Raw genomic sequence first — 27,474 nt, 5'->3', positions numbered from 1 at the left:
TTATGGTCCTGTAATCTCAGTGCTTTTAAATCCCAGTTGCCTGAGGGCATACAGGGAGCTGAAGCAGAAAAGCTTGGTCAGTTTGTGATCATTTAGAGCTCGTTTATTTGCTCTTTCTGAGTGGATTCAGTTCCTGTAGAGGTTTTTGCCTTTTGTGTAATAGAGTAAAGATAAGATCTAGGAACCTAATTAACCCTGCAGGGCCTGTGAACAAGGCTCATTAGAAAACAGTCAAACACATTTATATTTAAATACCTTATTTATAGGAATTCATATCATATTTCTGAACAGCAGATATACATGCCACACACTCATACCTTTAACTGCTGTAAACCATTTCCTTAAATAAATCTGAAAAATGCATCACGTTTGAGCTCAAAGTCATCTGGATTATACTTGTAAATTGCCTACAATTTGAAAGACTACTCAGTAATAAATTAAAGTGCTGTCTGCAGGACATTGTAAACTATAGTGTCCTTTCACCTACACGCAAAAAAAGTGCATGTTCTATAAAACTAGCATTATTGCAGTCCACATCCTGACCAGTAAACACCATTGTGAAGCAATTTCTCTGGGGACTTACCCATCTGTCCAAGGTCGTGACAATAAGATAGCTGTGATCTGTGATGCATCTCTGAGGACTTCTGGAAAGTCTTCATAAGGAGTCAGAATAAGGTTATTGAAAACTTCATTCTGATGTTACTTCGTATTGCTGTAAACATTCTGGGTCACACAGTAGCAAAGCATGGGTTCTGGTACCTAGTGCCTATGAATATATATAGGTACTTGTCATACAGGTTCCAGTTATTTGAGAACAAAAGTATCCTCAGCAATTCTGAATTCTTCATCTTTCCCAACCCTTCATTCCTTCCACCCCCACCCCTCATCACAAAGAGAGTAGAAAAGCCATGCAAAGAGAGATCTTCGGGAACATCTGACCCAGTTTTCTTCTCTGAAGAAAGGTGTAGGAAAACAAATGTTTATTTGTGGGCACAACTGGTTCACAAGTTGTAGTTCAAATCCACATCCTCAAAGGGCCAACATCTGACATAGCCTGCTAATCGAGGACTTCAGGAGCCGACAGCCTCATGCTGATGATTAGCCCCTGCCTCCGATGTTGGCGCATTACTGGGTGCAGCTCTACATACGAACTGTGTACATGGCGGCTTAAAAACCAGAAGCATTAGTCTTGCTTCTCGTGACATCTTGAAGGAGTGCCCGGATTCAGAATTAGGCCTGGTCAGTACTTAACTTTGTTGTAAGTGACTGCCTGACCGGTGAGTAGGATAAATGATGCCACTGGGACTGAAATGTATCTTAAAATTAATCATCTGCTTAATGGTTTTCCTGGAGAAGGATGGGTTTAAATACAAATTTAAGGGCATTTTCTGCTGCAAGGCTTGTGAAAGTGAAGATCCCATCACAGAGATTCTAACCAAGACAGATGTACATTGTGTTATGGATATTTTAAAATCAAAACCATTATACATTGAATTTATTTTAAATTCTATATCCAGACACAACCAGTAAAAGCAACCAAATCTGTATACTGTAAGTTCTTCAGGAAAGGAATTAGTTTTGTTTGGGATTTATATGGCATTTGATACAACAGAACCAGTCCAGGAATGGGGAAGCTACACTGTAATGCTATACAAATTAATGTAATTGTGTTTTTTTAAAAACTCATAGCTTAAAATTCTGTTTCAAAGGCCTGAAACTAGTGTTTTGTTAGCCATTTTAGAAGCATGCTGTTTAAAAAAGACAAAACCTCAACGGCTTCTATAAGCAGATCCATGATTTATATTGTGAATCACTTTGGCGAGAGCAGGAAAATCCCAAATCAAGTTACTCTTCAACCTGCACTAATAAATCCTGTGTTGACATGAATTCTTTTTTTCAGTGCTTCATTTTCAAGGAGTCATGTGGTTTTCTAATAATCAGTCTTCTTGTTTCCTCTTCGTTCTGTTCAACAAAGCAGCGATAACTGCAAAAGCGTCTTAGGCAACACACAGCAACTCCAATGCAGCACTGAGAAGTATCTCTGTGAAATCAAGTTTAATGAGATATCAAAATATTACATCTGCAAGTCTTGGCTGCTGGACAGTACTTTGGAAAGCAAGGCCAGTTTCCTTAGTCCAGATTAGTCAACATCAGGTTCATCGGTCTAATGTTTCACAAAATATTTTCCCACATTTGTCCGACTGCAGTTTGAAGGGTGTAGCTGACAACATAAATGTGCCCTTAGGTGAAAATCCCTAAACATTTCCCTCGGCGATCTTTTCGTCTGGACATTACCAATGCAGATGTCTGTAATCAAGAGATCTCTACGGACCCGCTAATTATTCCCTAGGCTTTTCCACTGGCAATAAAAATCCCATTTGTCGCAGCTTGTTTGCAGAACTGCTTCCATTTCCAGAGTGGTGGCATTAATTAGCAAAAACCTGTGAAAATTGTTGGAGTTTATACATTCAAAAAACCCCACTAAGCGTTGCTCCTAAATATTCCTATAAATTCAGCCATGGCAACAAGTCCTGAAAGTCCAGCTTTCTCAGTTGGAACAATTTTTCATGCTTGTAGCAATAAGTGGGAAATAATGGGGGTCTCAGATTCACATTAGGAAAGTTGCTTCTGTGACCTCTTCATGCAGATGGATGGTGAATTTCTCAGATAATAAATCAAAGTTTCCTGATGGTACAGTGGCATCTCTTGCTGAGGCCCGTAGAGCTGCTGGCTGCCCTCTATTCAAAGGCAGCAGGCCTCTGCCCTGCAGGATGCTTTCTCTACAAATCCTTCAGTCATGATCAGAAGATATTAGGGCCTCTATAAACGGCCCAGGCATTTTGGGGAACAGCCAGCATCCTGCTGGGAAATGGACACTTTTCAACTTCATTGACATCTGTCACATATACAAAGAATAGAAAGTGATCAGGAAAAAAGCCACATTATGACTTTCCCATCAGCAGGGCCAGTTAAGTCTTTGTTCTTAAAATATATTTAAAAGGCTCATCAGAGCTACCTTGCTTAATAGTATCTTTACTAAGAGAATCTTACCTCTGGGTTTTAATGACCATAGATCGTTTCTCTGTTTCTTGACACTTTTTGGATACGGCTGACTTTCCTGTAGGAATTTGAAACAAAAACAAGGAAAAAAAAAAAAGCTGTGATGCTAGTTTTTCCATGCAGTTTTTATTAACTTTCTTCCGAATAAGTCCCTGCAAGGAAAACGACACCGATTTTTATTATCAGAAATATATTTATTAAGTGACAATCTAACTCCCAGAATAGCAATGCATTCATTTTTTTGGAGTTAAAGCCTTTTCCCAAATGACCCTAAAATAAGCATGGGAAAGCAGTACTGTAAATACAGTAATGAACTTCAAGCGAATATACTTTTTTTCTCTCATCATATTGCCTATAGTAAATACCATTTGGGGAATGGGCTGTCAATTATTGCACTTATATAACATAAGGATAAAACTCACGGTTATGCTCTCTTGCTATTTATAATCAAGTGTCTTATATGCAGACCACAAAACTTCAATAAGAATTTCCACCCCTCTGAGTGCAATGCATATACACAACTACTTTTTCAGTTCCTTCTTTATGCAAGTATTTTCCTCAAAAAGCAAGAGAAACCAGTATGTAAAGGCACCTGGTAGGGAAACAAGTATTTTCAACCACAGCTCTGACATGCTATGGGATGATGGGCAATTTCTGGGACTCTGTTTCTTCAAAAGCTGATGATGCAAAATGTAAGTGCTTTCATATGGCACCGTGATATCTAATGCTAAAAGGAAATTTTAATTGCATTTGCACTTATCACAGAAGTCAACATAATCTATTCATCCTGGGTTTTCTCTATTGACTTCAGTAGAATCAGAGTATTTTATGTCATGGTAACTGAAAACAGTATTTGTCCAGCTGGCTTCAGTCTTTTCACTAGTTCCACCCAAGTCAACTGAATTCAACTGTGAGGTGAATGAAGCAAGCAGGACTGGGCTAGAGATTAATATTTTATATAAAGACAAAATTGAGCTTGATTGGGCAGAAGGATGGGAGATAACGTACTTACCTAAATAAAAACTGGGGGAAAAAAATCTCACCATGTCTGCTCGGCTGCAGCAACAAAGCTCTAGTACTGCATAGGTGCCTGGGGAAAGGGATTTAGCTGCTGGTGGCTGGACACGGAGGAGCAGTGACAGGCTGGGAGCATCAGTCACTGAATGCTGACCATGCTATAATATTTGCAATTTAAGATTAGATGTAAGATTATATGAGAAAAGGATAAGGTGGACTTAGAAATGGGTCCTGGTGAGCCTTACAGCAAACCACTAAGCCCAAAGCCAGCTGGTGCACTGGTTTCCCAAAGCAGCATGAGAGCCCAAGAGTCATACAAATGAGTCACACCTGCTTAAAGCCATCGCAACACAGAGTGATGAAGGGCAACCTGGTAATGGAAAGCAGTCTGGAACCCTCCATTAGGTGATGATAGATTTTTAATAACCTTTCCCCTCCCCTTCTAGTTAGAAGACTTTTTTCTAGAGGCTGAGCCTGACTGAGCAAACTTTGCAGCAATGTCAAATTTAGGAGTCTTCAAAGTTTTAATGGAAAACACTATCAAATCCTGTTGGGCAGAAAATGTGCTTTTCATGAAGAAAACTTCTTTGTTAAAAATTAACATACTGAAAGCATTAACATAGTATTTAAAAGACTAGGCTCATTCCAAACACCTTAAAACAAAAGTAACTACAACATTCCAGAACTAGGTTTTCATTCAGTCAGGAGTTTAACAGTTAAATACCTTTAAAGGTCCAAAGTTTAATGATTCAGACCCTGGAATGACTTTTTAAAACTGCCTAATTCTACTAAAGCATGCAACGTTTTATAGGAATCTGCCTTTTCTGAAATAAAGCTGCAACTTCCATCTTTCTGATTATGACTTCATGGACTACCCACAGAACGTAGTTCACTGCACACTCCAGCTCTGGGTGTATGTGAACATGGCACAAGGCTGATGGAGCTCAGTTTATCACTATCAGTGTGACCTGTGCTCAGAGCTCCGGTTTGGAGCACAAGATAACTCACTGAAGTATTTAAGCATACACTTCATATTCTAGGATGCAAACAGTGCAACCAAAGTCAAAGAGTCCATTCAAATGCTTAAAACTACTCACAACCTCAAGCATTTTTCTAGATGAGCCTTAAGTTGCCCCTGTCGTGCTGGATCAAACTCTGATGTAAGGGTAAAGAGATGTAAAATTGCAACACAGCCAAATCAAGCAAAAGACAGCAGTGAAGTAAGTCAGTGGTCTTCCCAGTTAATGCTAAAGTTACTCCACATAAAACATTTAAAATGTCAATGTTTTAATTGTGTATTTACTTTACTTTCAAAAAGGGAAACGATTTGAAATAATTAAAAAATGATCCTGCTATTTCTGATCACAGCTTAAGTATTGCCAAACTGAGATTTTCAAAGGGCTGTTTTGTTTTCTGTTTATTTTGTAGAAACTGTCGAATAAACTATTGTCCTTCTAGTGCTTCTATCAGGCTATATCTTATTCTATAAACAGCTGCACCTTTTATAATGTTATATAGAGGACACTTCATCACAAAGATTTGAAACAATGTAGATATTCTGGAATATAAATACTCAAAAATTGTCCTTAACAATCTGCAAATATCTACATAATCTGAAGAAGAACATTTAATCCTAACAATCAGTGCACAGATAAACTCTTAAGGCAAATGGCACAGATTCTGAAACACTGGCACTTAAGTATTTTGATTTTATATCATCAGATTCTTTTTCTAGCATTGTAACATAGCTCCAGGAATAATCTGATACTTTTGTTCCCACATGCCCTATATATAAGAAACTGCCATCCTTCTTTTACCTATTTCCTATTGTCTTATTCCATGGAGGGACTTCTGGTTCTTGGTCTGCTTAGGAAAATCCTACAGAATGCTGAACATGCCTTACTATCATTCAAGCACATTTAAAAGCTAAGGAGTGTCTCTCCTCTTCCTGGACCAAATAATATCCTCCACATAAACATGTGTAACATTTTAAAACCCCTTTTAGATATGTAAAAATCTGGCAATCTTTTCCCCAGGATTCTCTAAAGAAAATGTGGATTCTTCATGCTCTTTTGCTGTATAGGGGGGAATTCATTTGTCCTCTGACATTCACCCTTTGCAATTACTGCAGAAGATAAGCTAATGACCCAAGATTTGCAAGGGGACTGTCCCATACTGCGGCTTCCAGATCTGTGAAGGCCACACAGAAGGTTTCACTTGTCTCATTAACTTCCCCACTGTACCAACCAGAAGTTTATTATACAGTACTTTTCTCTTTCAACTTTTACAGTTCATATACCTCGGCAGGAGCCTGGACACAATGACCCAGGACGCCCCTTCCAGCCCTAGGTTCCTATGAGATGCATGAAAACAAATCACAAAGGTCCAAAGCAGTATTTTTACAAACTCTAGATTAGATGAAGCACCACAATGGAACACATAATTGCAACAACAACCTTCAAGGTAATATGACAGACCCAAACCATATTGTGTTGTGTATAAACTATACAAACATTTCCACTTGATTTCCTAAGGAAATGAGGCTTATGCAGTCATGCCGTCTGTCTGTTCATGTCTCCCCCTAATAACTTGCAAACCCACTGGCACATTTCAACGCAAGTTGTCAGGGGAGAAGCAAAAGTCTTGGAGATAATTATGTTCCTACAGGTCTTGCCATTGCACAGAAGAAAAGACCTAAATTGGTGCCCCCAGCTGGGGAAAACCTCCTTGAAGGAGTGGGATCAATGGTTACTTGTCCAATCAGTACAAATCAGCTTATTTCTAGCCTTCAAATCAGTACGTGCGTAGCTCCACAGCAGATGGAGCAGAAGTTGCCTTTTGTGCTTCTGGTCATGAGTGGTTCTGGGAAGGGTCAGAGGGTCTTACGAAGGTCCCTAGAAGGTGTGTGGGAGATGGTTCCATAGGAAACTGAGCTTCTGCTGCTCCAGGAACAGGTCCTTATATTTTTTTTCACTAAACGAACAGAGTAGTTTCTGATTTTAATCCCTTGGCTGGACTATTTCTGCTCTGTCAGTTCTTCCACTAGTCTTAAAGGGCTAAGAATCCAGCACACAGTCATTCAAGAATGCTTGGTCATACTACCGGCTGCGTTTCTCATTAGAGATCAAGAAATTTATTACTGGGCTCAGGATTCCCTCAGACCTTCCAGAGACTCTTCTAGAGAGGGCACGTCCCATTCTCCTAACCTTCCAGTAATTTATTAAACCACATGAGTCCCTGCTGACATGCAAGGTTTGCTCTTTCTCACAGTAAAGTTAAACCTACCAAATCTTATTCTTCTGCCACCCTTTGCTGGAGGGTGTCCTTTGAACCAGTTCATTTTCCAGCTCCCAGTTACCTCCCTTCCCCTCCCTCCTGCCTTCTCTCTTTATTCCCAGATCACATACACTAATACTGCCATATTCCGAGGTGTTCTGAGACACCTGTTAAACTCATGCTAAGTGGAAAGCAAAATGAGAAGACACTCCTTGAAGCTGTGCTGCTGACATGCATCATATGGAAAAGTTTTGTGAAAGTGGCTGACTTCAGCATCCCATGGAGCATTCTAAATCCTGTCACTGCACTTGAAAAAAAAACAAAAATTTTGAATTAATGCATCTGGGTGCATGAAAAATCACCCTGAAAAAAAGAACTAACACGCTGAAAAACGTCTGACATGGTTTTCAAGCCACTAAGAAAGTCAAAAAAGCAGGTAGTGCAGCAACTTGAGAACAGAGCAGAAGGAAAAGAAAGCTTTAATCCAAATGTACCTTGAAGTACAATACTTATGGATCCAGCAGGGCCTGTCCTCTTAAGTTAACAGCTATTAAGTACCTACCCACAGGGAAGAAGGACAGATTCATTGCATCTGAGATAAACAGGATACTGATGCCAAGTTGGGGAGTCTTTTAAAAGTCAGATCAATTCAGTCAATAAATTAAAAACCGCAATGCTTTACACACTTGGGATGGAAAGCTTCCTTCCCTTCCATGTTATCTGCCACTTCTTTTGAGGAATTACAGTATGCATGAAGGATATCTAGAGATTGTGATTTTGAAAAACGTTTACGCTTGGATTCTTTGCTGAAAGTGAGTTACTTGGTGGGGATGCAGTCATATTTTTAAAGAATTCACCAGCAGACCTTATTTTTAGTAGCTGTTTAACCATTCTGCCAGAAGAGCATTTCTCTTTAGAATTAATGAATGGATAATGTTGTTAAAATGGTGTTTTTCAAGAAGGATGAAGCAAAAATGAAACTGCAATCAGGGCATCTGAACAAACAACACATCATCCTCCAAACTTAGTGATACAACTCAGTTGGACACTGTTGCTGAAGTCAGCCTGTTATTTGCATGGATATGAATTGTAAGAATAGCACTTTTTTCTTTTTAATGAGTTATTGATTTCAGAAAATCACTCAAGGCAGAAAATCCATACATTAACAGGCTGGCTTCACTTGCCAAGATGTGTTATTTTATAGCACTACTGAGAAAATTCAATGCATAAAGTCCTTTCAGCTACTCTAGACAAGACAGATCGATGTGCCTCCCAGACAGACATCAACGCTTTACAGCGCTGATCAATAAGGAAATACCTGAGAGACTCCTCCCTCAGAGGGATTAAGATGTTTACACTTTTTCAGTATGACAAAAACCTAAAATGCAGAACTAGGAGGTGAAGAAGGTACCCTGTTCATTGTACACAGAGCTCTTATAGATTTCCAGCAGATTTCCTTGTATAAGAAATTCCAGGTCTTAAAAACTACGAGCTTGTGAGAATGTAAAGGAATATACTTTTAAACTCAACAGGATGTTATAGCAGATGTGTTTTTGAAGGGAAAAAAGAAGAAAAGCAGCAAGATGCCAGAAAATAGAACTCCCTTAAAATAGCTGAAGCACACAAGAGATATCTGCAGTTCAGGAAATCATCCCTACTCAGAATAGGTGTTTATGCACACAATTATACGTTGTTCATAAGAAAGAAGGATTTCAGTACGTGTTTAAATGTTGTCAGAGTCTGGATTAGCAGCCCTCTATAAAATAGATGTGTTTAAATACATTTCGAGGATATTCCTGAACTTCAGAAATGCAATGGTAACAAAGCTCAAATGAACTTTCGAGGATGATTTTTTTTGTCTGGGCTCACTTTTTTTTTTTAAATCCTACACCTCCTACCACCCCCCCAAATATAAATTAAGTATAAATTAGATTGCTACTTCAACTATCTTAGGTGTTAAATGTACTTACTTCCTGTGACTTGTTAACTGACAAATATTTCCAAGTTAAACATTGATTTTCCTTTGCCTCCTTTCATTCCTGTCTTGAGCAACCTCTTGGATTGTGGGATTACAAAAAGAGTACTTACATACATCACTCATTTCAGGTTTCATGGACTTCGGAATCATTAGGTCTTTATACAGTAAACCTACAACAGCCAAGTCAGACTACATCTTTAGAGAGTGCTGTTGCTTTGAAACTGAAGTAGTTAAAGTTAGCAGAGGTGCGATCTGGCCCACTATCTGGCAGGAAATAGTTTTGCAGAGATAACTAAGTGGAATTCTATGGCACGCAAAATACATATGGTCATATTAGATAGTCTTGAGTTTCCTTCTCATCTAAAATCCATTAATTTTGTTATGTTTCCTTGGTAAATGAAAGAGGAACTTTTGACGAGATGCAGATATATTTGCATCTTCACTAAATTTCTGCTGTACTTCTTGAACTCAGTATTGTCCCAACTTTGGACTAACGTCACTGTGATTTTACTGCTTTCTGTTTATGAAAGTAATCACAGGAATAAAATAAGCACAACATCCTATGAAAAACATTTAAAAAATAAAATGTCAGTGAAGTAGACGAAGTCCAGAATAAAAATCTGAATTTTGGTTCTGCTTTGCTACTTGCTCCCAAGAGCCAAGTTACTTGCTTCATTTTTCTGCCTCTTTTTTTCTTAAAAGTAAGAGAAAAGCTGCCTGCTTGCTTTTCTCTCAAACATATTGTAAAATTTAATTGATTTTTGTGCTTGCTTGGTTTATTTAGTTTACTCAAATTTAATAAGGTCCTCATCCAGCAAAGCTCCTAAAGCACATACCCCACAAACAATTGTACAGCCTTCTGTACGAACAGAACACCTTGAACCTCACCTTGACAACTGTGAATTTTTGTCTTGCACAGAAAGTGCACTCACTGAAGTTTACCAGTGCATTTAGGGCTTCTTCTTCAAAGGGATTTCCCCTCCTACACTTGCAATGAGACTAAGGGGTTCTTGTCAAAATGGATTTCCCCTTCTACACTTGCAATGAGACTATCTCTAAGAGCAAACCTGCCCTCCAGCTTTGCTTCTCTGTGCACAGTGGAGACTGCACCGATGGATTCAGGGAACAAAACAGCTGGTTGGAGAGAGACATAAGGGACATGAATGGGGCTTTATGCTCCCTCTGCAGTGAAAAGAGCCATGATAGAGAAAGGAAGAAAAAAGGATTTGAGATACTACTGTGGGTTCTTCAGGTTTAGACAGGAGTCACCTACTCTGGTTTCTAAGGAAAAAAGCAAAAAGGAGCCCAGTGGCCATAGACCATAAGGGCTATGCATACCCCAGAATTTAAGTGCCTAAACAGTACATTTAAAGCTTACGGAAACTACCTTCAAGAGGCTCCGATATTTGTCATTCAGACTCTCATTAGCAAATCAGGCTCCAGCATTAAGTGATGTTGCTATTAGGATTGAAGGAGGCTGTCGGTTAGGCAGAGTACTGTCTCCCTTTATTTGGAACAACTTCTGAGGACTGTAAAACAATAGGAATAAAGTGAACAAATGCAATAGTCCATGTGGAAGAAAGAAGAATTTAAAAATCCCATCAAAGTCAAAGCCCTTCTGAAAGGCGGAGTAGAGAGAAGGGAAGTTTAAGCAGTGCTTGCCTTCCTAAGCAACAGAAACACGGTCTCCTTTCAGGTACTGGCTGATTCTGACAGCATAGATGATTTATATAGTTTAGTTAACTCAGGCAGGGGAGGCAGATTATTAAATGTACATGAATACTATACTGAACAGTATGGAAAAAAAGATGGAAATATTCTGTTACTAACTGACAGCTGGTATGAGGGTCAAGCTGATATTATAGTGTAGGGGGGGAAAGAGAGAGAGAAATATTTTTAAAGTATTTAGGAATAACCCAACTAGAACTTGCCAAGAAAAGAAAGCCACTCTACCCGAACTGACACTTGGGAGGCAGGAGCAGTTCTGACAGATATGAGAAACAACATACAGAAAAAGCCCTATGGCAAAAATTTTGGAGTTCGCAAAAACAAGACATAGTTTGTGAATAAGAGAAGCCAAGACAACATCTGGTATTTGGAAAAAGATACCAGAACTGCAATGGCTCACATCATTTTGGCATTTGCAAACTCTTGAAGGGAGATACTGGAGAAAGTCCAGCACAAAGTCAATGGCCATTGAATGACTAGCTCAGAAAAGGTTGTAGGACACTAGATAATGCTGCAGAGGATCAACTGACTGCTGAGAAAATGGATTGCTTCGCTCAAGTTGGACACAAATGTGCAAGACAGTTTGATCCCAGAAAAAGCAATATTTGTGATACCTCGTCAATATCAGCGACAACCATAGAAAAGAGCCAACAAAAAGGCAAACCACTTCTCTTTACTAAGGAAATGTAAACTAAGCATTGAGGTAGATAAACTAGAGAGATATATTATGTAGCAGTACCAAGAGAAAGTATCTGCTGTGGTAAAAAACATGTTCCTGGATCTTCTTAAGAGTGTACATTCACTGCAAGGTTACGGAACAGAAACAAATGATGACTTTGACATAAACTTTCAGGGGCAAGCAACTTCTCTAAGTACACAAAAGTCAGAGAGCCCAAACACGTGATATCTTACACTCCTGGGAAAGTGTCCCTGGAAGCTACTAGAATATTTGAATAAGATAATTGTTTGAGAATAAGCGGAAGAGCCAAGAGTCAGTTCAATCATCAACTCAGATTAAGGGAAAAAAATGAGTTCTTCAGCTGTGCATTGGCACCTCCATTCCCCCCCAACAAATAAAAAAATAAAATAAACCTGAACCTCCAAATGTGCTCATTCAAGCAGTCAAAGAGATGATCCAGAGATCCACTGGGAGAGTACTGTGCAACAAGAAGATAATACTCAGTTCTCACCATTCAATACTGATCTGAGAGGACAACAGCAGGGAACAGACCCAACAGCAAACCACAGTGAAAACCAGGAAAAACTGAAGGAACAAGTTAGAGGTACCAGACCCAAGGTATGACTGCAAACCTAAATCTGAATTTCCTTGGAAATTTCTATGGTGGGTACCAGCACAGCCTTGACAGCTGGGATGCTGCTGTTTCTGAAGACTCACAGCTTGCTGTAGTGGCACAGAGCATCCTGAAAACCGAATGAATATTACTAATTATTTAATAGATATTCAGATCACATGAGATGCTGTATTAAAGTTTTAATGTAATTTATTATGAGCAAGTTGGAACTTCATATGTCACACAGTCTCATATTAAGGCAAGCTGGGTCTATCAGATACCTTGGCTCCAAGCAATTTCCACATGGTAGAGGACAGGATGCTACTCTTGCTCTTTACATGTTTCTCAGTGGTGATAATCGTCTGCCAAAACTTGCAAGGTTGTACCTACATCCTATATCAAGTTCATGGTGAATGAGGTAAGGCTCTGCTCACTCTGATGTAATCTGAAATTAATGGGATGGACAAGTGATCAGATTAAAGAAGTGGGTCAGATGGGCCGCTGGCGTCGCTCTACTGACGTCAATGGAACTAAGCTGATTTACACCAGCTGAGTATCTGACCTGGAGGTTTCAATGTATTTAGACAAAATAAATGAAAATGCACATAAAAAGCTCCCCTTAGATGATCTCAAGTCCAAACCCCTCATTCCTAAATAGTAAATAAATAGTAAATAAATTACAAGAAAGCAGTTACTGTAGACATCATTCATTGCAAGTCAACAATGAACAGAATAAAGGTCAGGCCACCCTAAATCTTTAATTGCCTGTTACACTCCTGAGTGAGAAAGAAACTGATAATTCAGCACAAAATCACCTTAACTCTGACCCAAAACAAATATCTTAGCAGTAACTGTTCCTGGAATGAACAGGTGCTGTCCTTTGCCTCATAAAACATTAACTTCAGTCCACACCAGGCAACTGAGACTACAAAAAAAAGTTTAGCTTCTGCCCAGTACTGGGTCATACCTTTATTGCTGAAGAAAAGCAGTGTTTGTGGTCTATATGCAGGAACGCAAACACTTTCTGAAAACAAATCCACATGCACAGATAAACTTCCAGGTGTTCCTCAGACATACGTTCACACCCCCACGTCCTTATCCTAACTCTAATAAAATTTCCTTTGGAAAATGTCTTTATAATTGCTGTTCTTCTAAATAATACTTTGAAAATATTAGTCGGACAATATGTGTGCATCGTAATACTTCACAACTTTGTCCCTGATGAGAAAACATTTAGCTGTTAATAGTGTAAAACAACCATAAGAAATGGAAAATCAGGCTTATTGTAATGAAATTATACAGCATACACATTTCTTTGCATCTAGGAATAATAGGTCATATCCTCCTCAAATTGTTGGAAATCAGTGTTGCCCTGCAGAAATTACACAGCTTTGCCACTCACACAAAGCGAGTGTTTGCTGTGGCACATTTATCATACCAAAAAAATAAAACATACCCTCAGCTATTTAAAGATAGTGACTGGAGAAGCAGAAATTCAGGCAAGTTTAGATATACTTATTTTCACCAATTACGCCAAGCTGTATGTATCCCATACAAAAACACTCTAATCTGTGTTTCCGGTTTACTTCAACCTTAGCAATTCCTAGGTGCTTCTGTTCACACTGTGTTGACTTAAAGCACTGACGTTTCTGCTGAGGCCTGGAACAGGGTTGGAGATTTTTATCATGTTTCAAAACTCCATCAGAAATCATACGTTCATGAAACAGTCAAATTGTCTTGCTGGACATACAAACTTAGTCTGGCATCTCCCAAGTCTCTACTGCTTGTGTTTGCCACAATAAACTTAGGTGTGGTTTACATACACAAACACCCTCCAAAATATACATAGATTTGTTTGTATTTATATTGTTGGGTTTTTTTCCTCACAGAAAAATAACTATTTTCCACTTCTACACTTCAGCCTTAGTTTTGAGGTCCTACCGATTCCAGCTTTCTGCTGTGCTGGGACTCAATCTACACCTGCCTTGTGCAGAAAGGATGAACAAGGATGCAAACCTGGGAAGGCTGACTTGATAGTCTAATATTTCCTTCTCTACATGCAATTATCGATGCCTTCTTTCCTTCTGTGTGTTTGTGCACCACAAACCCTCCTCTCCAAACATCTACCCTGGGTGGTTAGATGCAGAATAAGCCTCGTGTTGAACTTACGCTGCCAGCATTCCTAAAATGCTACAGCTAAGCACAGAATTTGACCTATAGCCTACTGGAGGGAAAGTTCAAACACAAAACGAGATATCCATTCCACAATCTGAATTCCAATAAGCAATTTCCTTTTCCCAGTGTACCACAGATTCTCATCAGATAGGCAGTGACAGAAACCTTGCCAGTTTTTATTCTATTTTTTTTATAACCCATAAAATTTCTTCAAGCAATTGTACAGATTTCAGGCTTCCCTTTGATCGGTCTTTGCAACAATGACTCCGGGCCTTTGCCTAGGTATGATTCCTCAATCCCAATACATACAATGGAAGTGCCCTAGTGCACAGAAAGCCTTCTCATTAAAGCTCTAATCTGTTCCACTACATTCTTGCAAGACAGAATTATCCAGCTTTAAAGCATGCCTCAATAGTGAGCCGTAATAAGACTGATAGAAACAGCTTAAGTAATTGGATTGCTATATGGTATTGAATGTCTGACAACAAAAGATATCAATCTCTATTCTACTACTGAATCTTTGTTCCAGCAATGAATTCATTTAGTAATGCACTTGGAGGCTTGCAGTCCCTGCAGGAGAAATAACAGACTGCGGACACAAAAGCAGGGCCATCTGATGAGCACAGAGAAAGCGACTGTGCCATTCCAAGAAGTTAATTACAGTGAACAAAAGCTCAAGACTATGACTTGTTGACCATTACCATAATCACATTACTATAGTCTTCTTTTATTCCCAGTGGCTGAGGGTCTATTCTTTGTTTCCATTTGGCACTGTGCATCATATTTGTGTTTTGTCACCTGAAATGTATTGTAGAACAGACCTCCCTCTAAAGATAGCTGGAAACGTCGCACTTCTGCTTTGGTGCTGTTTCCTTTACAATTTATTCTTTCAAGGCTGATTTACGAATACTGTAAGTAGATTACTTTTTTTTTGAGCTTTGAACAAAGACAACGGCTCCCAATATTTTCTGCAAATGAAAACTTGTAAGAATGATTGCCTGTGAAAGCTTGTACTTATGACAAATGATACTTCTATGATTTACGTGTATTATTGTAACTCAGACATGATAGAATGATTCATGACACTGTTTAAATGCACACCACTTTTGGAGATAAACATACCCTGTACTTGCATATATTTAACAATGTTTTAAATCCTTATGGTTATTCCTGATTTATTTCACAGTAAAGGTCCCATCTAATAACATGTGAGAAATATCTTTCTTCAGACAAAAACACATTCTAAGACCTTTAAAATGGATGATTTGATGGAAATAGCACTGGGATCCAGTGTCTTCTTATCTATTAGACATAGTAACATATGAGGGGGCTAAGATACCTAAAATCAGGGGAGCTGGGTGGCATCTGTGTCTGAGAAAACCCTCAGCTTTCAATTCCATGTGCCAGGGGACAAATTCTTAGCTGATGTACATTAGCCAAGCACAAAGTTAATATATCTGGTTCCAATAACTCCACACATTTCACACAAAATATAACCAAAATAAAATGTAGCTAGATCTCTTCTTCTTCAAAGTAGCTTAAATGGCACAGTGAATTAATTCCCAACCACTTAGAATTACTCAAGTAGTGCTGTGCCAAAAGCTGTATGAATTTATTTTTTTAACATTACGACTGCCTTCAGTAGAGCAGTAATTACTTCTCAGTTTGGAGGACACAGAGAAATGGGATTGTTTGCAATGGAAATGACCACAGCAGTGGCCATTCCTCCCAGAAAGCTCCAGAAACAAGATCCCCAAGTGCTCTCCAAGAAAAGGGAGAAACGAACAAAATCACGGGAGAATAGCAAGATCACCAACTTTCTCTCGTGTTCAATCATTGGCCAGGAAGAAAAGGGGTAAGTAGCAGGAACCTGCCTGCAATACATCATGGATTCACAGTTTCTGTACAAAGAGCCCAATAACTCTGCTATTTAACTTAACATAAGGATCATAAATTAGCAGAACAACACCTTTTAACTAGCCAGCCAGGGTATCAAGAGTGCTGGCATAGGAGCAACTGAATTGCCTCAATCAAGCCTCAAAAGAAGCTCTAGTCTATCCAAACCGTACCTCACCCGTGGTTGGTCATGGAACACCTTAACTAGTCATTACTGCCCACATCCTGCCTCTGGAGTGAATTGTCTCCGTCACAGTGCAGCTCCCAAATGAAGGACAGGGAGGTTGAGCGAAGAAGTACCAGACCTCAGCTGACCAGTCTAATTTCTACTTTGCTAGAATGCATCTCACCCAAACCGATGCTTTTCACACCCCAAAAAAATCCCTTGTGGACTAGCCAAACCCCCAAAAATTTCTTGTTCTATGGAACAAGAACATCCCCAGCAGAGCCCTGGGGAGCCCACTGGATGACCACAGGGCAGTCTGATAAAAATCACCCACCATTGACTGGAATTGCTCTCTGTGGTACAGTCTGACACACCACAGCACATTTCCTGTCATACGCAACCCATATTCCAGCAACAGCCCAGCAACACCAAAAGCCAAAAATACCCCTCTCTCCTGAAGCATTTCTCCCCTCCAGAAGGGCAATGCTCTACAGAGCACTGGCCACAGAACCCAGTGTTCAGACATGGAAACTGAGGAGCAGTGTGGCTTACTGGTTAGTTAAACTTGGAGAGGATCAAGGGGTCTCTGCTCACCAAGGCCTCTCCTCTTTCAGCTGTGAATTCAGGAATCCCCCCAAAAGTTGTGTTTGAATTGCAACAGCTTCTATATCCAGGCCTGACTTTTTAATAGCAGCACTGCTGGTTTGGAAACACTAAGCAGCATAGACACTTCCCTATGTAGAATAATGATTAAAATCAGCAGTGCTTTAGGCTCTCTTGAAACTTGCTGAAGATTTATTCTTTAACCAAGAGAATGATTTATTTCAACAATTATCTTCAGGCGGCTTAAATTATGTGCTTTCAGGGCTCTTATTCACCACAAAATTAAGAACACTGGGTGCCAGCCATGGAAGCCCCATGATCCTGTGAGACTCGGCACTGACAGAGACTCATCCCGACGCACGAGAAAGAGCTGTCTCTTTCCCAGGGCCACAAAATGCCATCCCTGACCTTCTGCTTGGCTCCACCATTTGCACAAATCCTTTGGCTTCCCCCTACTTGACCTCCTGCAAGTTGCAATGGACATATAAGGCACATGGCTCCCCAGGACCACAGTAGGCAAGCTCTGGGTCGGTGTCATTACAGAAGAGCCAGGCTCTGAAAGGATTGACTGATTACAAGCCAGATGCCCCAAAGCAATAGCATTTCCTAAGAGCATGTGTTTTAAAATGCTCTAAAAGGCTAAGATTTTTCAAGGAAGAAGTAGCCTTCAATGAGCAGGAAATTTCCACCAGGAACACTGAAAGCATTTATTTTTTTTAAGACTAAAATTTAAGAAAGCTTTTTCTGCATCTTACAAGGGAGACCCCAGCATCAGTTAGCAGTCTAAGAGTATACTTATCATCATGTAAGGCTACTTTTTGGCTTTGATGAATCAGGCTGAAAGTTGAGAGGGAGGGAAGGTCTTGGTGAATTCTTGCTGATAAATAAACTCTTCACCTCCAAGAATCTCAAATCCAAACTTAAATAAAGGGGTTCTTGTGTCAACCAAAGTTTTGGAAGAATGACTCATGCCTTTCCCCCATCGCTGGAACCCAGATCTCTGTTTCATACAGAAGAACCCTCAAATGTTGATTTGCCTTTTCCATTCCCACTCTATTATTTATATCTCCCTTGATTTCAGCTTTTGCTCCCTTTATGGTTTTACAACCTTGTCTCAGTAAATAAAAGCCAGTTGTTCTGTGTGTACTGGACTCATTCCTGTTCTTTTCACCACAGACCAGGATCACTTGAAATGAGCCATTCACACTGCCTAATGCTCAGTGTCAGCAGCAAGACCCTCTGAAATACAGAGAGTGAAAGCCTTCCTAAAACATGTACTCCAGAATTAAAGATACCCAAACGTACAGGAAACATTAAAATTGTAATGTGATCATTCTGTAGAAGACCACAGGCCCTGAACCAAGAGATTTTCAGTACCAACATGCTATGAGTCACTATCAATTTACCTCCAGCAGCAATATGAAAGATCATGCTCAGTCTGAAAAGTCATGCCCAGTGCTGCAGCTCTCCTGCAATTTAAATACCTTTATTTTCACTCAGCTGTATTAAGTAGTAGCAGCACAGCATGCCTACCTGGCTCAGCCAAGCCATCGTTTTCCTAGCAACACAATTCGTTATACTTCTACTTTGACAGTCTAAAACTTAAAAAAAATTAGAGCCTTGGATGAGATAAGTGTTGTAAAATCTTGTCTAGACAGTTGTTTATAATATATTGGCATTTAGTATAAATTTTATTCCTTTCCTAGTACAATACTGTTGGTACGTACGTTGTTTGTCTGAAATACTGAATCCACAGGAAGGAGAGAAAAGAGAAGAAACAAGATGGCTCCAGAGATTGGCAAGTGAAGTGGCTAGAAGCTCAAGGAAATATCTGGAAAAAAATAGGCTGAAAACACTAGGATTATCATTGTTAAATGAAAATGAGATGAGAGTTACAGAACAGATCAAACACACAGGAAGTCCATGTCCTCTTCAGCCTCTCTCATAACAAAAGACAAAGGTTCTGCCAATGAAGTAGAAAGATAATATTTAAAACTGATTTTTGAAAAGTTTCAATATGAATAGTTCATCTGTGCAACTCTCTGCCAGAAGAACAACTGGGAAACCAAAAATGCTGCATTTCAAAATGAATTAGTGTTAGTTATGACAAGATACAACTAAATTGTTATAAAGCCCATGAATCTGATCCAAACTACTAATTAAATGCTCAGGATATTTTTTTCCTTTAGGCAAATAATTGCTTTCTAATTTCTTTGCTCCTTGTACTGACCAATACCAACAGATGTTATCACACTGGATATCTTATCTGGTATGACAGTGTCCGTGCTTCTCTATTGCTTTCCTTCTTCTGTAACTTACTTCTCTATAACACAGTGATATCAATAGCATTTTCCTTTTAAAAACAGTCCCTTTCAAGCTCGGAGTTGTTAGAAATCACTTGAATGCAGGACTTCCATTGTGAAATTGCTGCTTATACGAAAACTATTCTGATTATAGCTTTTTGTTGACAAAAAGCCAATGACTATTTTGAGTGTGAATACAATTCTTGTGCTAACATACGTAAGCGTAACAGATACTGTGAAGGAACCACACTGCAATATAAGCAACAGCTATATTAACGGTTATGTAAAAGCAGCTGTTTCTAATGTTTAAGAATCTTCTTCACAGGCTTTTGTGCTTCTGGAAGTTTCGGGGCAACTGTTTATTTATTTTTGAAAAACCTTGAATTATAGACTAATCAGTTTTAATTGTGGTCAAAGTTATCAAATATTTAATCATGTTTTAGAAAGCTGTATGCTGATGAAAAATGTGTAAAATAAAAACCCCACGGGTCCTTTTAGATCAGTTTTCAAGCTATGTTTATCAACACTGGTTGAGCCATCAGAATGAAAGAGTAGCCTTGTAGTCAATCCACAGGGCACACAGCAAGGTATTTCAGCAAAAGAACCTCAGACAATTGATGTCTTCAGTTTCATGTTGAAGTATATATTTCATCTCCTGCCTGGGCTGGTTTTGTGTGGGGTCTGGGCTAAGTGCTTATTCCTAAGCAGGCTTTCTTATGGACTTTAATTCACTTTATGCCATGTTTCTGTCCCAACTTAAACTCAGTTTTATAGATTAGGGATTGTCTCCTGTTTAACATAATTGATCTCTGATACCAATTATCAGTGCTAAGCACAGCCATTACAGCCATACTGGAAGCTGTCTCATAGGAGTCAGCCTTTTACTCTTCATCTCTGTACAAGGCCTTCACCAAGAGATTCGTTGTCCTTAAGAAAATTCTAATTCCAATATGACTTTCCATATATCTGAGGCCAGCCAAACACAGTGGGACAGTATAAAAACTCCTGGACTCAATAAGAGATTTTCTAGCAACTTTGAAATACTCTGTATAATACTCAGAATTTGTCCAGCCTGCTTTAGGCTGGACATACCTTTCATCAAGGTCTCTTCATCCTTTCTCCCATCACTGAACTTCCTCCCAAAACTCTGCAAGTCCAGTGTCTTCTCCTCTGGTGACCAGGATCACTCAGTTAGCTGTTGGATGTAGAGCACTGACTGAATTTCAGATCTGCTGACCATGTGTCTACCAAGAACAAAGAAGGTCACAACAGTAATTTTTTTCTGTACTTGGAAGGCATCACCTTGGGAATAAACTTTGCAAAAATCTTCCTCTAGAAGCAAGTTTCCCTTAGCTAGCTAGTTTCCCAAGCTAGCTTGGGCTTGGGCATAATCCTCTTTCAACAACATCGTCCATGGTTTTTGTAACCTGAAGTTAAAAATAAAGACCACATTTGAGTAGAAAAATAGAAGTTATTTCATTCTTTTTAGAATGCCACCTTTTTTTTTGCCAGTTCAGGTCTGACAGCTTTGCATTCTGTCACTTGATGTGGGTAGGCTGAAACAACCTAAAACTAAGCCATGCACAAACTTCTGTACAGCAACAAATCTTCCAATGGCTTGCCATCACTGACTGTAGTGCACTCACCCTGCCTACTGAGCACCATAAGCACTGTTTCTAAGGGAAACATCATGCTTGGAATCACAGCACAGTGAACTGTCAACTCTTATTTCCCTTCTTAATAGGTTAGCAAATGGGCTGACACTTTTTTTTACAAGCATCTAACTGGTGAATTGATAGTGTTTACCCTTGGCTATTATTTTTAAGGAAGCCCACTCTGGCCACAGTACAAACATCCCTTTTGCTGCAGGCTGCCCCTTTGTCTAACAATCTGATACATGGAGCCTACTGAGTGGTCCACTGCTCACACAGAGATGAGCTTCCCTGGATATAGAGCTCAAACTTTCACTAGTCTCCATTCAAGCTAAAAGTGGCCATGTTAAAAAAAGTTCAAAGAACCGGCAAACAATTCCAGAGTCCTAGAGAAATAAAATTTGCTAGAGGAAATCTTTGTTTGGTGTAAACAAGCCTCTCTTGGTATAGTGGGAAAGCATTGTTTTCCACCTACCCCATAGTACCCCAGCGACAGTCTTCAGAAGAGTAACGTTTCTACAGTAAGTTCACACAATGAGCATGCATCTTTTTGTGCACAGCCAAGGGGAAGATGGGAAGGCGCAACGTATATCCTGTGACCTGTACAGGATGCAGTGGAGCCTGCCCTTCCTGATGGCAGGCTGCTCTGGAAAGCAGAGAGAAAAGGGGCTACTCTATGTTTTAAAAAAACAAAACAAAACAAAACAACGAACAAAAAAAAAAGCAAAACCAAAAAAGAATCTTTCCAACAAGCAGGAGCAGCATCAATCCAGCTTGTGTCCTATCCTCACTTCCACAGAGCCCTCAGGAACCTGCTCTGCTCCAGCCTTAGGCAAGACAGACCAAGGTGCTTTCAAAAGGTATGTGGCTGTAAGAGATGAGGGGTGAGAGGTAAGAGACACATTCAATTCTATGTAAAGAAACGTGGCCCATAAAAAATTCCTTCTCACTTGTTGGCCTAGATGAAATAAATTACCTTCTGCACAAAAAAAGAGCTGTTTCCTACCAAAGGTGAGATGGGTACCACATGTGCACCTCCTTTAGTTGGAGAGGCACGTGGAAGGAGCTAGCAGAACAAAAGAGACAGGGAGAGGTCTGCTGGACCCACAGGAGGGAACACAGCTATCCCAGAAATCCCTGTCTCTTCATGGCTGTAGGACAAAGGACCCTTCTCCCTTCTGCAAGGTCCTTCCTCTTATATCAAGAACTCTGTGAATCAAAACCCTGAGGAGTTCAGGAATTATATGCCCATCATGAAGATGCATTTAAGAAAGGACTGGACAAGCCATTAAGCTAAAGAGTGACTTCACTGCAACAACTGCCAAATCCCTATCAATTCAATTTTTACAAGCACTGATTATTGCAGCAACATATTTACTTAAAAAAAGTAAACCAGTGAGCTTAAAAATATTTAGCAATAACTTCCTCTTCATATTTTCTATTAAAAACAGTTCTGAGGTAGATTTGTATTCTCATATATCACACATTAAACAAAGGCTTTCCAATTCAACCAGCTAGTACTTATATACAATAAGAAATGTTCTCTTCTGAATGTATGAAAGTTAAACTACCTAAATACGGAAAGTTTTGTTATGGAAGATGACTTGATTATGTGCTTTAATAGTATTATGGGCAAGCAGTAAAGCAAACATGTTTTGCCATAGACTTAGGCAGAGGGAGGCTCAGGGAAGCTAGAGGAAGAGAAGGAAAGTAAGAGATAAGATAGAGTGGTGAAAGGCAAAAGTTGCTATCAGTGAGATCTGGTGCTGAGTATGTCCCTCATATGTTACTTTGCAAATACAACAGACATGCAAAAACAGGCTGGAAAAAATCCTCTGAGGAAAAAAATCTACAGCCTTATATACCCCTCTCAAGTATCTTCTTTAGCAATCTTGCATTTGGTTTCAGTGTAATGTGAACAGACCTATCTGCTTACAAAAGCTCCCCTCTTCCCACCAGCCTTGTTTGTTATTTTATGTGTTTCTGCATCATTTGCAGAGTTTGCTTTGATCTACATTCCTCCTGGATGTGTGGTTTCCTTTTCGGCTACTAAAAGGAAAACTGTTTGGTTTGAGAATTTGCTTATTTTGAAGCTCCGCTGGCCCAAAATACCTATTTTTAATCCAAATGAGCACAGCTCAGTGCATTCAGCCCTTCAGCACTGGTTGCCTTCCTTTCAGGAAAAAACGTCTTTGAAACAATAAGTGACCTCTTCATACTCTAATAAAATTGCCAAACTGTAATCCTAGCCAGCATAAATGAGAGCATTTTGTTTGCTACAGCTGAGTGTGAATATTTAGACTCATGCATAATTTGATCCTTGAACTGCTTTTAGGTTAGCACCATCCTGACATGGTCAATATTTTGTTCCACATCTGACACCCAACAACATATACCATGATGCTCTAAAACATCATCAGAACATCTAATTATGAATTCTATCAATATTTCTCTATTACAGACTCAATCTGTCTTCCACTGATGGCAGAATTCCTGCTGCCTCCAAGGGTTGGCTGGGCTTCGGGGCATTTGTAATATAACTGTAAATCTGCATACAATATGTGGTGTTGAATGTAAAGTCTGAGCCATTTTAATCCTTCCTCCTCCTCTAAGAAGCATCACAATGCCACCACACTAGGAATAGTCCATAGACAAAACACAGTTCATAAATAACAGGTAAACAATCTTCAAATGAGAAGAGAAGACAGGACACATCCCTTTGACTGAGAAACAGGATATATTCTTCAAGGACCTTGCAGGAATAGTCCCCTAGGACAATCAGAGATTAGATCTTCTCTTCTATGGGGTTAGGCCACAGGAGTTAACTTGGGAAACAATTCAGATAAACAAAGCACTAGCAAGAGGAAGGACACTGTTAGGTTTTGCTTCTGTGTCTTTACTAGACATGGGCCTTCATGTCAAACTCCACATTAAGAACTTAGTTTCAAATGTTAACAGATCATTAACTGGTATCACCAATGTTGAGAAGGAGCAAGCCCCTATGATTCTGGAGACTAATTAACCATTGTAAGAATATTCTTAATGAGATATCCTAGAATTAGAGTATCCTGATCCACTGACTGAAAGTAAGGGCAAACGTGGTTAGTATCGCCCAGCAAATACACAAGTCCTTCTTTAAGAACACGCACAGAAGCTTGGAGATACACACTCTTTTCATCTGCAGCCTGGTGTGCTCTATGCAGGCAAAGGCAGACATGCTGTCTATGAATAATTTTTGTTTCAAGAAAAAACTGATGAGGGAAATTTGTATTCAAGTGCATGTGTGTCCACAGACACCACCACACGTAGAGCTGCATAAGTAGTGGGGGGAACAGCGTGCCTACTTTGCAAGAAGAAAAACATTCCTCCTAAAAATACAGCTATGCCCACTTTACCAGAGTAAACATTAAGAAAACAGCTATCAAGGATGAGTAGCTGAAATGTCTAAGAATAGTTCCCCTTTTTCATATATATGAGGGGGGAAAAAAGTAAATACATGGAGCAATGCATATGTCCACCCTTGTAAGCCTGTATGAATTTTGAAGAAGCTCTGCTGGAAGAGGAGACACATACATAGAAAATCTGAACTTCTGAGCTGCTCTGTATCCAATTTAAAATCAAGAAAATGGAAGCTGTTTCCTGCTACGTGTATGTGAATGAGGTTATTGCAGATTCTAATGTAAAACATGATGGTTTTCTGTACACGCTCTTTTGAAACACATTTCTCTGTATCTTTAAAATATAAGACTTCAATAATAAGGATACATTAGAACATAGTGATGGCGTTCTGTGTGATGCATTCTGTGAAGCCAGGTTCCCCGACTCAGAAAGTGAGAGGATTAAAATATCACAGAAGAGAATCAATACCTGAGGCACCCAAACAGTAAAACCAGTGGACGATTCACAGAAACACCTGGTCTCTTTTTTCTAGATTTGAAGTATCTAGAAATAGATATGGATTGTAAGTCTCAGATAAATAAGCTAGAAGCAGGAAACGCCTCATGTCCCAGCTGGCAATGCATTACAAAAGCAGCATCTCAGGGTTACCCCAAAGCAGACCCCTCTGAGCAGCGTCTGTCCCGCTGCCCGCAATGCAGCGCCTCGGCTGTGCTGCCTGCCATCTTCTGCATTGTCAGTACCACAGCTTGCATCATTAAGACTTGAAACTGATCCACTTCAGTGATTAGGCTGATCCAAGGACACGGACAGAAGAGCAGGATTTAATGGGCAGGCAGGCAGGAAAAGTCTTTTAACACTTTAGAAAACATTGACTTGGTAGAAGGAATTGGCTAGCTCAAGGGATTAGTAATGAGATACTGAGCCCCTTAGCTCTAGGTCACCACACTGAATCTGGTCCAGGTCAGTAGAAATCAAAAGCTGTTGCTGTTCGGTGGCCTTCAGGAAGTCAGTTGGTGGTCCTGCCCCAGCTACTACTGGCAAAATCTCTGTACCGTCATTACCGATAACAGTTGGCAGCACTTACAGGAAAGGTTTAGGACTGGCACGGTACAGAAAAAGTCCAAGCAGAGAAAGATGTACCAGCAAACACAATAGGCTGGGACTCAAGAAAAATGAGAAAACAAGCTTCCTGATCACCTACAGATTTCCAGTGTGACCTGGAGCATGAGATATTAAGGCATTTAGGGCCTAAATGTTTCTGAAGGGCAAAGCAATTGCTGAAGTTCAGGTCCCCACCTTTAAAATGGGAGTAACTAGCTCACAGGGTTACTGCAAGGAGATCCACAGTAAAGGAGTGATTAGATACAAAAGCTAAGAAGCCAAGACAGGTGAGCAAGCCTTTTCTACCTAAAATCAGGTCCTCTAACTCTATAGCAAGGCATTTGCTGATTATCTACAAGGCTCCCAGTTGCAAAGCTCTGTATTTAATGTGCTTAAAAAGAACAAACTCCCCTTACAGCAGAGTACCCTCCAAAATCCCCCACATTTCCACTGTTGCCCAGTAGAGCAGCATCAAAGAATCCAGCTGCTCCCAACTTTTGTCCCACCTAGGATGAAATTCTAATATCTATGTTGTGCAGGTCAAATAGATTATCATAATAGTCCCTTCTGGCCTTAAAAACTATGAAATTGGAGAGTGAATCACAATGTATTGGACACTATTGAAGGCAGGATGGTAGGCAGCATAGCTCAGTGATAGGGTGTGATATGGCAGAGTAAATCCGATGTTCTTAGGCGATGTGAAGCTGGGAAACTGACATTTTGCCTTTTTTGTTGCCCCGTTGGGACACCGAGAGAGATGTAGGTTATTATAATAATAAGCCCAGTCCGCTCTCAATGCAGCCTAAGAATATTGCCTCTTACAGGAGTGAGTGCGTGAAGGATTGAGAAACACTAGTTATTTTCAAACTGGATTAAGTCTTTCAAAAGCTAATAGGTTTCCAATGAGCTGTGGTGTTGCTGCTGCAGCTGCTCTAATTTGAGAATAAAAGAATGCAGGCTTTGTGCCTAGGGACCTGTTATTGATCTGAGCAAGGAGGATGGGAAGGAAGGGGGTAGAGGAGGGTTATCCTCCTTTCAGCTGGGGTGGGGGCGTTCTTTTCAAAGTCACATTATCTGCTAGTAACAACAAAGCCTAACCCCATGACATGCTGCTCTATACAGGATTGCACTTGTTGAGAACTAAAAGCATTAGAGAAAAAAACCTCCTCTGGCAACCTTGCGCAGCTAACTTCATTGAGGACCCACGAGACTCAACAGATGGGTCTCGGGACTCCCTCATTAGGAAACATGCCTGTCCCTTTGCATCTGGTGCCCTGCTCCGCTCTGTGCCACGCACTCATTAGCATTGCAGGCTCACAGATTCCTTAGCACGTGCTTCCAATAAATATTGGAAAGAAAGGAGAGGAGGGAAGCCACTGCTTGGAGCAGCAAGATGAGGGGTCACCCACTAGGCTGGGAAATCCTTCTACACACACCAACACACTCCCCTGCAGCCCCAGAGGAGGGAGGACAATAAAAGGCAGCCAACCACAAATGTGCATTTAAAGGGACAGGTGTGGAATTGCTTCTATTCATGTTGTGGCAGACTCTCATTCGTTCCCCTCTGCCACAGTAAATAAAAATCATCATTATATATTAAAAAAACTCCACACATTCAGGGCAACACACAGATTGTGGATCTGTGAGAGGCTGTGGCCCTTTTCAGACAGAAAGCGGATGCACACTGGGTAATGCCATTACCTTCAAAGAAATTAATTGGTTTTAAGGGTCCAATTCTACAGCAGGGCTCTTCTTCTTTCAGGTCTTCTCCAAGCCTGTCTTGCCACCACAGTGCCACAAATTGGAAATGTCCTTCACCACTCTTAGC

The 27,474-nt window shown here is 40.0% G+C and overlaps 1 long non-coding RNA gene across 1 annotated transcript; it reads right to left on the bottom strand.

The window, feature by feature from the left end:
* Positions 1 to 634: 634 nt before the first annotated feature.
* Positions 635 to 27,474, bottom strand: LOC106902676. The gene is made up of 3 exons (XR_001414559.1): positions 27,348 to 27,474; positions 3,052 to 3,118; positions 635 to 766 (listed from the first exon to the last, which is right to left on the bottom strand). It is a non-coding gene; the product is annotated as an uncharacterized LOC106902676 (long non-coding RNA).

Source organism: Calidris pugnax, unplaced genomic scaffold (genome assembly GCF_001431845.1).
Source record: "Calidris pugnax isolate Ruff unplaced genomic scaffold, ASM143184v1 scaffold31, whole genome shotgun sequence".
Lineage (NCBI taxonomy): Eukaryota > Metazoa > Chordata > Aves > Charadriiformes > Scolopacidae > Calidris > Calidris pugnax.
The sequence above is the reverse complement of the archived record's forward strand: the minus strand, read 5'-3'. Positions and strand labels throughout refer to the sequence as shown.